This window comes from Gossypium hirsutum, chromosome A01 (assembly GCF_007990345.1).
Source record: "Gossypium hirsutum isolate 1008001.06 chromosome A01, Gossypium_hirsutum_v2.1, whole genome shotgun sequence".
In the NCBI taxonomy this organism is placed as follows: domain Eukaryota; kingdom Viridiplantae; phylum Streptophyta; class Magnoliopsida; order Malvales; family Malvaceae; genus Gossypium; species Gossypium hirsutum.
In genome coordinates, this window is record NC_053424.1 from 35,139,733 (window position 1) to 35,148,229 (window position 8,497).

Genomic DNA, 8,497 nt, shown 5'->3' on the forward strand with positions numbered 1-8,497 from the left:
AAGTCCCTAACCAATATGCCCACAATGGCACCTCTATATTCAAATCCAAGCAACCATAAGGATTTGAACGAACATGCCAAATGTGAACTCCTAAACATATAACCATATTGCTTTGCATAATGACCTTACCATCTATACACAAATTGCCAAAGCTAAAAAGGTAGTAGCATAGTTATAACTTAACTACTATCCATTCCATACTAACATAACCAAAGCATAATATGTATCAACCAACTCAAGCAACCATTAACCATCAAACCAAGCATGTAACCAACTCATACAAGACGACATTAGACAATTACCAAGCAATACAAGTTTCAAGCTATTAACTATTTGATCATTACCAAAATACCTTACATATATACGTAGCTATAAAGACGTCAAAATTTAACTAACCATCCAATATAAAAACCAACATTCTAAACCCAATAATCTCTAGGTATACCGACATCAAAATAAGGACTTCACCAATGATTGAGTTCGGGATTATCTCTGGATGCTAAGTGCGTACAATCCCAATAGTACCTAACCTGTGCACTGAAAATAAAACCGTACGCTGAGTAGCTCAGTGGTATTTCTATAATCGAACAATAATACATTTTATAAAGGTTATAATGCATTTTAACATGTCAGTATACAAGTCCTATTACATCACCTAATTATTCAATCTATTTACATATCTTAAATCGAGCTTATAAACTAATACCCATTATCTACCTTTGTTTTAATTTCATTATCTCAAATTCTTAGTTCTACAATATAATTTCATCAACCAATCATTAAATCACGTATGTGACAACATAATTCATTACTAATTGAACTCAATTTCACAATTATAACAATATATCATATTTTTAAATCTATTCAATTTAATCCTTATCACAAATAAGTAATTCGAATAAGTTCAATTCAGCTCATTCTAACATTTCCAGCTTTTCGTATGTCATTACAATGCAACGTAGTTTGTGAAGGAAACAATTGAAAAGATCCAGGTTATAGAAATACAAAACGTAAGCTCCAAGCTATTTGTCGATGATCTTGTCTTTTCCTTTTCTTTTTGGAGAATCCAGGTCGATGTTAGCTACGGATTAAAACAACATAATACTTTATCAATATACAACCAATTTCACATTCAATTATTGAATATTGCAACTTTACATTTTATTAAATTTTAGTCCCTAAAACCGGGACTAACAACATTTCCACAATTAACTTCCAAAGTAATAGAGCTAAATATCCTAGGGTCCCTATAAGACTTCTCATTTCTCAATCACACCCTTAATTTTGAATTTTGCACTATTTAGTCCTTATTGTACAAATTCATCAATTATCTTTGCGATATAGTCATTTATCAATTCTATACTTAGTATCTATCAAAATAACACCTTAAAAACCAAAATTCCATCAATGGTAACATTCTAATTCCTTGATAGTATTTAGAATTACAACATGGGTCGAGTCGTTATAGATATCGGGATTCCAAAAACTTAAAAATTACAAGAAAATGAACTAAATTAACTAAACAAATAAAGCTTGAAAACTAAAACCCCTTGACCGTTCGTCCTCTTCTTCTCTTTACGGGTTTCGAATTTTCATGAAAAAAAATGAGAAAGAAAACTCTCTCTTACCATCCACTATTTCAATGAGAAAGAAAACTCTCTCTTACCATCCACTATTTCAATATCTTTCTTTCCAATTTCTATTTTGTTTTCATTTTATTATTTTAACTTTATTATAACCAAAATTATAACATAAATATATACATATTTACTAATGTTTAACCGTCACACGTGATTACATATATATCTATATAATTATGGGTTATTTATTTAATAAGTCCCTTAAAACAATAATTAATTAGTGATTCCACTATAATTCAACTTTTTGCACTTACATGATTTAGTCCCATTACTTATTTTTAAGCACTAAATCAACATAAATACCAAGCCAAATTTTAATTCACATATAAAATAACTCCGTAAATATTTAATAAAAATATTTACAAATATGGTTTACAGAAACGAGGTCCCGATACCTCAATTTTCAAAATCCTCAATTTTCAAAATCATCGACTTTAGAACCGATACACTTGTACCTTATCTAACTTTCCAAATAACCAAAATTAATAAACCAAACTTCAATATAATACTGTAATGCTTTCGTAAATATTAACAAATAATATTGATTGATTCTATTATCAAAAAATAACATTCCGAAACCATCATTTCTGACTCCACTGACTTTCGAATCGTTACAATTCTCCACTCTTTAAAGAAATTTCGTCCCCAAAATTTAATTGGAAAGAGGTGGAGTACTAAAATTTCATTTAACCTATTCATATGTTATAACTTTATTGATCTTGGTCGTACTCAAGTCAAATACATAGATTAACTAACTTGTATCCAATCTAGCATTGTAATGGCATCATCGGATAAAACCGAAATAATTATACTGATACATTAGTGTATCATCGAATGAACCGACGTAATTATTGGAAAGACAAAAATATATATACTTTTTCAGCATCTTTTGAGCTCTAATTCATATAGTTTCAGAGTAATTTTGTCAAAATTCGTACTCTAATTATAAAATAATTAATTTGCACTCAAATTAATAATATATTGAACTTTCCTTATTTTTATAATAAATATAAAAAAAATTTATTTATTTTTTACAGTTTTAAAAAAAATGGCGAAAGTTGGCTCGGCAACCACCTCGAGAGGCTTGAACCGTTGAGGAAATTTTTGCATCAAGTGAATCAAGAGTATGGTTAATTAATTTTCTAGCCTTAGATGATCCAAGATTATGTATTAAACATACTTTATATTTAATTTTGATCCAACATTAATTGAGTTAAAAATTAATATAAAGTCTGAAGAAGAAAAGGGGCCCAAATTGTGTTAAAAAGAGGACTGATCCACCAAGGGATTTGGAGGCCTAAACCATCCATATATCAGCTTATTTAGCTAATTTTATTAATTGCAAAATAGACCTTGAATTTCCCCTTAATTTCGTTCAAAGCCCATCATCTTTTCATGCCTTCCATTTTTAGCCCCAAGCTAAAAATAGCAAGTTTGAATCACTTAAACTTGCACCAAGTATGGCTGGCCAAGGGAGAGGCAGTGGCTGATATTTCTTTGCTAATTTTAGCAGCCATTCACACCATTCATTCCCATACATCTTTCTCTCTTTCTCTTTCTTTCCCTTCTTTGTTTTCCCTTTTTCTTGTTCATTCCCTTGCCCGTTTCCCCCTTGAAAAAGAGCTTTCAGCTGCCATGGAATAGCAACATTCAATTGTTCGTGGAGGTCTTAGTTTAACAGAATAAGCAGAGAAGAAGAGGAGCGCACTAGTCTGGCTTCAGACAAATCCTGGATTTGCTTCCTAGTTCACTTCTCTTCAAGTTTCTTGTTTATGTTATGATTATGAATATGAATAATTATTTTCTTGTTGTCCTTGTTATAATTAAAATGAATTAAATTAATTCGTGTTATATTGATTGCATTCTGTCCACTTAAATTATTAAAATCATGTTTGTGTTGTTATAAGCCTTGGCAAGTTTTCAATTAAATAAAATCATGTTGATGTTATACTTGCATAATAAAATGTAAGGTAACGAATGAATTAATTATTAAATATTTTGAAATTGTAATTAATTAACACAATATTTAATTTGTGCATGTTTAATTTTCTAAGGTAGTTGAAGGTTAAATTATCGACGATATTAAACGATACATTAGCCTTGCATAACTTGCAACATTATTGTGATTAAATTGTTTCAATATAGAAATATATTGTCACCTCACTTAATCTTATATGTGCTTACGAAGATTGATTAATTTTTTAAATTGGAATTGAAAATTGTTCAAGAGATTGGTTAATTTAGTAATTATGTATGTGCAATAGTTAACAAATTGCCATGTTGCCATGAAAATATTCATAACAACATGAACATGGGTTTATTAATTCTAAGTTAAGGAATCTAATTGATCTAACACAATTATGTTATATAGATTAAAACTCTTTTTTTTTTTGAAATTGTACATTGGAATTTTTACTTTTTATTTTTTTACTTAGTTACTTTTTAGTTTTTAAATCACTTTTTCAAAACAACATATTTTTCCCATCAATAAAGTGTTTGATTTACATTTCATAAATATTTTTCTTTCACAGTCCCTATGGGAACGATAACTCGAAATTTACTTGTCACTTTATTACTTGTTGCGATTGTGTACACTTGCACAATTTCATTGTTCCAAGTTTTTGGCACTATTGCCAAAGAACTATTTTAAAATACATTATTTGTGAAATTGTTAATTTTGCATTTTGGTCTTTTTTTTCTGTTAAATTTTAATTCCAATAATTTTATTTTTTTGTGTTTGTTTCAGGTGTTTATGAGTATTGATCAAATCATTGACTTACTCCCTGTAGACCTTGAAATTGAAAGGGTTTTCAGACAAGGAGAAGACAAGCAAACCAAGGAAGGACCGAAGAGATGAATACTGAAAATCAAAACCAAAATCTAGGAGGAGCACTCACTTATAATACTCACAATCTGATCATTGTTGCCGATGATAGAAACTGCGCCATTCGATAATATGCCATTTCTCTATTCAATGAACTAAGTCCGAGTATCATGAGACCCGAAATTGAGGCATCATAATTCGAACTAAAGCTAGTCATGTTCCAAATGTTGCAAAATATGGGTCAATTTAGTGGGATGCTTACTGAAGATCCAAATCTTCATCTTCGACTATTCATGGAAGTGAGTGACTCATTCATACTAGTCGGGGTGGCTGAGGATGCCTTGAGACTGAGATTATTTCCATATTCTTTAAGAGATAGAGCACGACCATGGTTAAACTCCCTACCATCCCATTCTATAACTACATGGCAAGAGTTGGTTAAATGTTTCTTAATGAAATACTTTCCTCCATATCTGATCACCAAGATCCAAAATGAAATCACTTAATTTAAGCAACTTGATGAAGAATCTTTATATGAGGCATTGGAGCAGTACAAGGAGTTATTGTGAAAGTGCCCACCTTACTGCGTTCAAATGGAGACTTTCTATATTGGTCTCAATATCTATACTAGAATGGTGGTAGATGTTTCGAAAAATGGAACCGTACTTTTTAAGTCCTATAATGATGCTTACGAGATTATTGAAAGAATTGCCAGCAATAACTATCAGTGGCTAACCAATTGAGCAGCCTCAAAAAGATAAGCAGCAAGAGTATATGAAATGGACAAATTTGTTTCTCTAGTAGCGCAAGTATCCTTTATGTCTTTTATGCTTAAGAACATAATTGTTAATGGTTTCAATGGTAATTTGACAGGTCAATATGTGAATACTGTGGAGATGACCATTTCTTTAAAAATTATCCATCAAATTAAGAGTTAAAATATTACATGGGAAATCAAAATTGGAATGGTCCACAATCAAATTCTTACAACTCTTTATGGAAGAATCATCCAATTTCTCCATAGAGAAATCAATAGGAGGACCATAGTGACTCTTCTATATCATCTTGACCAAATTATCCACCAGAATAGTCTCAACAAGTGTAAAACCCCCCACTAATTGAATCTTCAAGTAATCTTGAAAATTTGCTGAAGGCGTACAGAGTGAAGAATGATGAACTAATCCAAAACCAAGCAACAACATTGAAGAATTTAGGAAACCAAGTGGGACAACTAGCCAATGAGCTCAGAAGTAGACCCCCAAGGTATTTGGTCGAGCGACACAGAAAATCCAAGAATTTCGAGCAAAGAACACTGCAAAGCAGTCACTTTGCCAAGTGGAAAGACATTGGAGCCCAATATGGTTGAGGTTCAAGGTGAACCTATTGTAGCTTAAGACAAAAAGGAAGTTCAACTAAGTGCTAAAACTATTATTTCACAAAAGTCAGATTCAGTGATCCTTAATGAGGTAAACTCTAAACTAGTTAGTTCTGATTATCTAACACCCTTGTCAGATGCAAAAGAAAAAAATTCCACAAAAAATTTGTTCAGTTAAAGCTAAGATTCCATCATTGCATTTCCTCAACGATTCCAGAAGTAGCAACAGGATACTCAGTTGAAAGAAATTTTTGATGACAAGGTGGCTTTTAATGACTTCGATGATGCTAAATCCCCAGATGTAGTTGAATACTACTTTGCTATTTCCAAGATGGAATCACTGGCTTCTACAAAATTGGAGGTCAATTCTTTATAAGATCTGTTAGAACATATTCTACTGGCAGATTCACCAAGTGATGATGAAAACAAGGAATGTTTGGCTTTGTTAGAAGCTAATTTGAAGGTATTCACTGAAGAAGTTCCACTCGAATCATTAGAGTTATCATATTAGAAGTATATGCAACCAAAGTCATTGACTGAAGAACCAACTGAATTGGAACTGAAGATTTTGTCTCCTCATTTGAAATATGACTATTTGGTCTGTCTTCGTGTGACAGTCTAAATTAGACCCTAGTTGGAATATAGTTTTGGGGCCATAAGACCGAGTCCCAAGAGTTTATTTAAAATTTAGTTGCATGTCCTCTATGTGTATTAGTGCATGTGTGAAAATTTGATGATTTAATTTAGACTTATGAATGTGAATTTCGTGTGATTGACTTAGTTGAGAACTTAAGAAAATATGATAGGGGAATGTGTAAGGACCAAATAATAACAAAGTGAGGGATCTTGGGTTTGCATGTCAAATTGCCAAAAAAACCCAAGTAGTGGCCGGCCATGCCATGATGCCCATCCCTTAGGTTGAATTTCAATGCAATTATTTATTAGTTAACAATTAAAATAAATAAAAGAAAGGAATTAAAAAGGAAAAGATGAACAAAATGAGGATGGAAGAAGGAGTGTTCATGTTTTCTTTCTTTTGCAATTGCCGTAACTAGAGGAAGAGGAAGAAGGAAGATTCGGCCAAGGTGGTCCTCTAGATTAAGGTATGTTCAAGGTTATTTTTGGAAGTATATACAACCTTTGGGTGATGAGTCTAAATTCTATCTATCTCATGGTTGGATTTGGGGTTGTTGGAGAGTTAGGATTCGGCTAAGGAGCTTAAAAATTTTAGTTGATACCTTGATGCTATTAGCATGCTAGTTATATGGATGTGTTAAGTTGCTTGTTATGTTAGCATGAAAGTTGAAATTGTTAAGCTATTTTGTTGGAGGTGCCGAATTTAGGACTAAGAAGAGAATGAGTATTCGGCTAACATAGTGGAAAGGTGGGTGTTGACAATTGTTAGATTTAGACTATGGGAGTGGCTATAATGGACATTAAGATGTGGAACTTAAGAAATGTAGTTATATGTGGATTTACATGATGTTACAAATAGATGTGAAACTATGCTAGATTAGGAAAATTTAATCAAGTGTTCATGAGATGAAATTAGGTGTTTAAGTGATGTTATAGTTGACATTGTACATATATACATACATTCGGCCATCTAATTGAGTATGAAGGTGGTGTTAAACCTAATTGTGATGCCCATTCGGAAGTATATATACATAAGTATGCCCATTCGTGATGTTACCTTTAATTATGTGTATAATCGACTAATTGGGTAATTAGTGAGGATGGTTGCCGAATATACAAACATACATATGCATGTGTAATTGAATTATGAATGTTTAGCAAGATGGTTAAACTAGTTGATTTATTGATTAAGCTCAAGGAGTTAAAGGAGGAGAATCAAGCAAAGGCAAAGAAAAGATCATCGAGTAGCCGAGTTGGAACCGTCTTACCCAACACAAGGTAAGTCATTAAGCATATATTTGGTATTGATTTAAATAGTCATAATGTCTATGTAATTATGTCGAATGAAATGATAAATATATATATACACGTATGCATGGGGTGATGAAAGTATTGAATGAAAAAGAAAAGAGGTGAGGTGTATTGAAATGTAGATTTCGGCACTAAGTGTGCGGGTATAAACAATTATGATCATGAGATTGGCACTAAGTGTGCGGGTTTAAATTGCATAGCACTAAGTGTGCAAGTTTGATTATATAGCACTAAGTGTGCGAGTTTGATTATGTAAGCACTAAGTGTGCGAGTTTGATTATATAACACTAAGTGTGCGGACTTACTATATGTTTTTGAAGCACTATTGACACTAAGTGTGCGACCTTATTGAGTTGGTCACGGACAGCGGACGAGTAAGTGTCTTGAGTTCGTGGCTAATAGACGTTATGTTTATATTTGGAATTCTTGCTTGATAAGTTTTGAACCTATGTGATAATTATACTTGAAGTGACGTACATGAGATTCATCGTGGAATAGAGGGAATGTTATTTAGTTGCATGAATGTAACGAGAATGAAAGCATCCATGGAGAATGCCTCAAATACCATGTTGAGTAGCATATGAAAAATTGATGTAGTACTTTGTATGATATTGAGCCGAAAGGTCTAAGGAACCATGGCATAGTTGGTATGGGTGGAGAGAATTAACCCCTTTTCACTTGTTTTCTCATGTGATAATTTATTAATGGATG

The 8,497-nt window shown here is 32.2% G+C and overlaps 1 non-coding gene across 1 annotated transcript; it reads right to left on the reverse strand.

Moving 5' to 3' along the window:
• Positions 1 to 4,946: 4,946 nt before the first annotated feature.
• On the reverse strand, positions 4,947 to 5,053 carry LOC121206457 (small nucleolar RNA R71). The gene has a single exon (XR_005901496.1). It is a non-coding gene; the product is annotated as a small nucleolar RNA R71 (small nucleolar RNA).
• Positions 5,054 to 8,497: the final 3,444 nt, after the last annotated feature.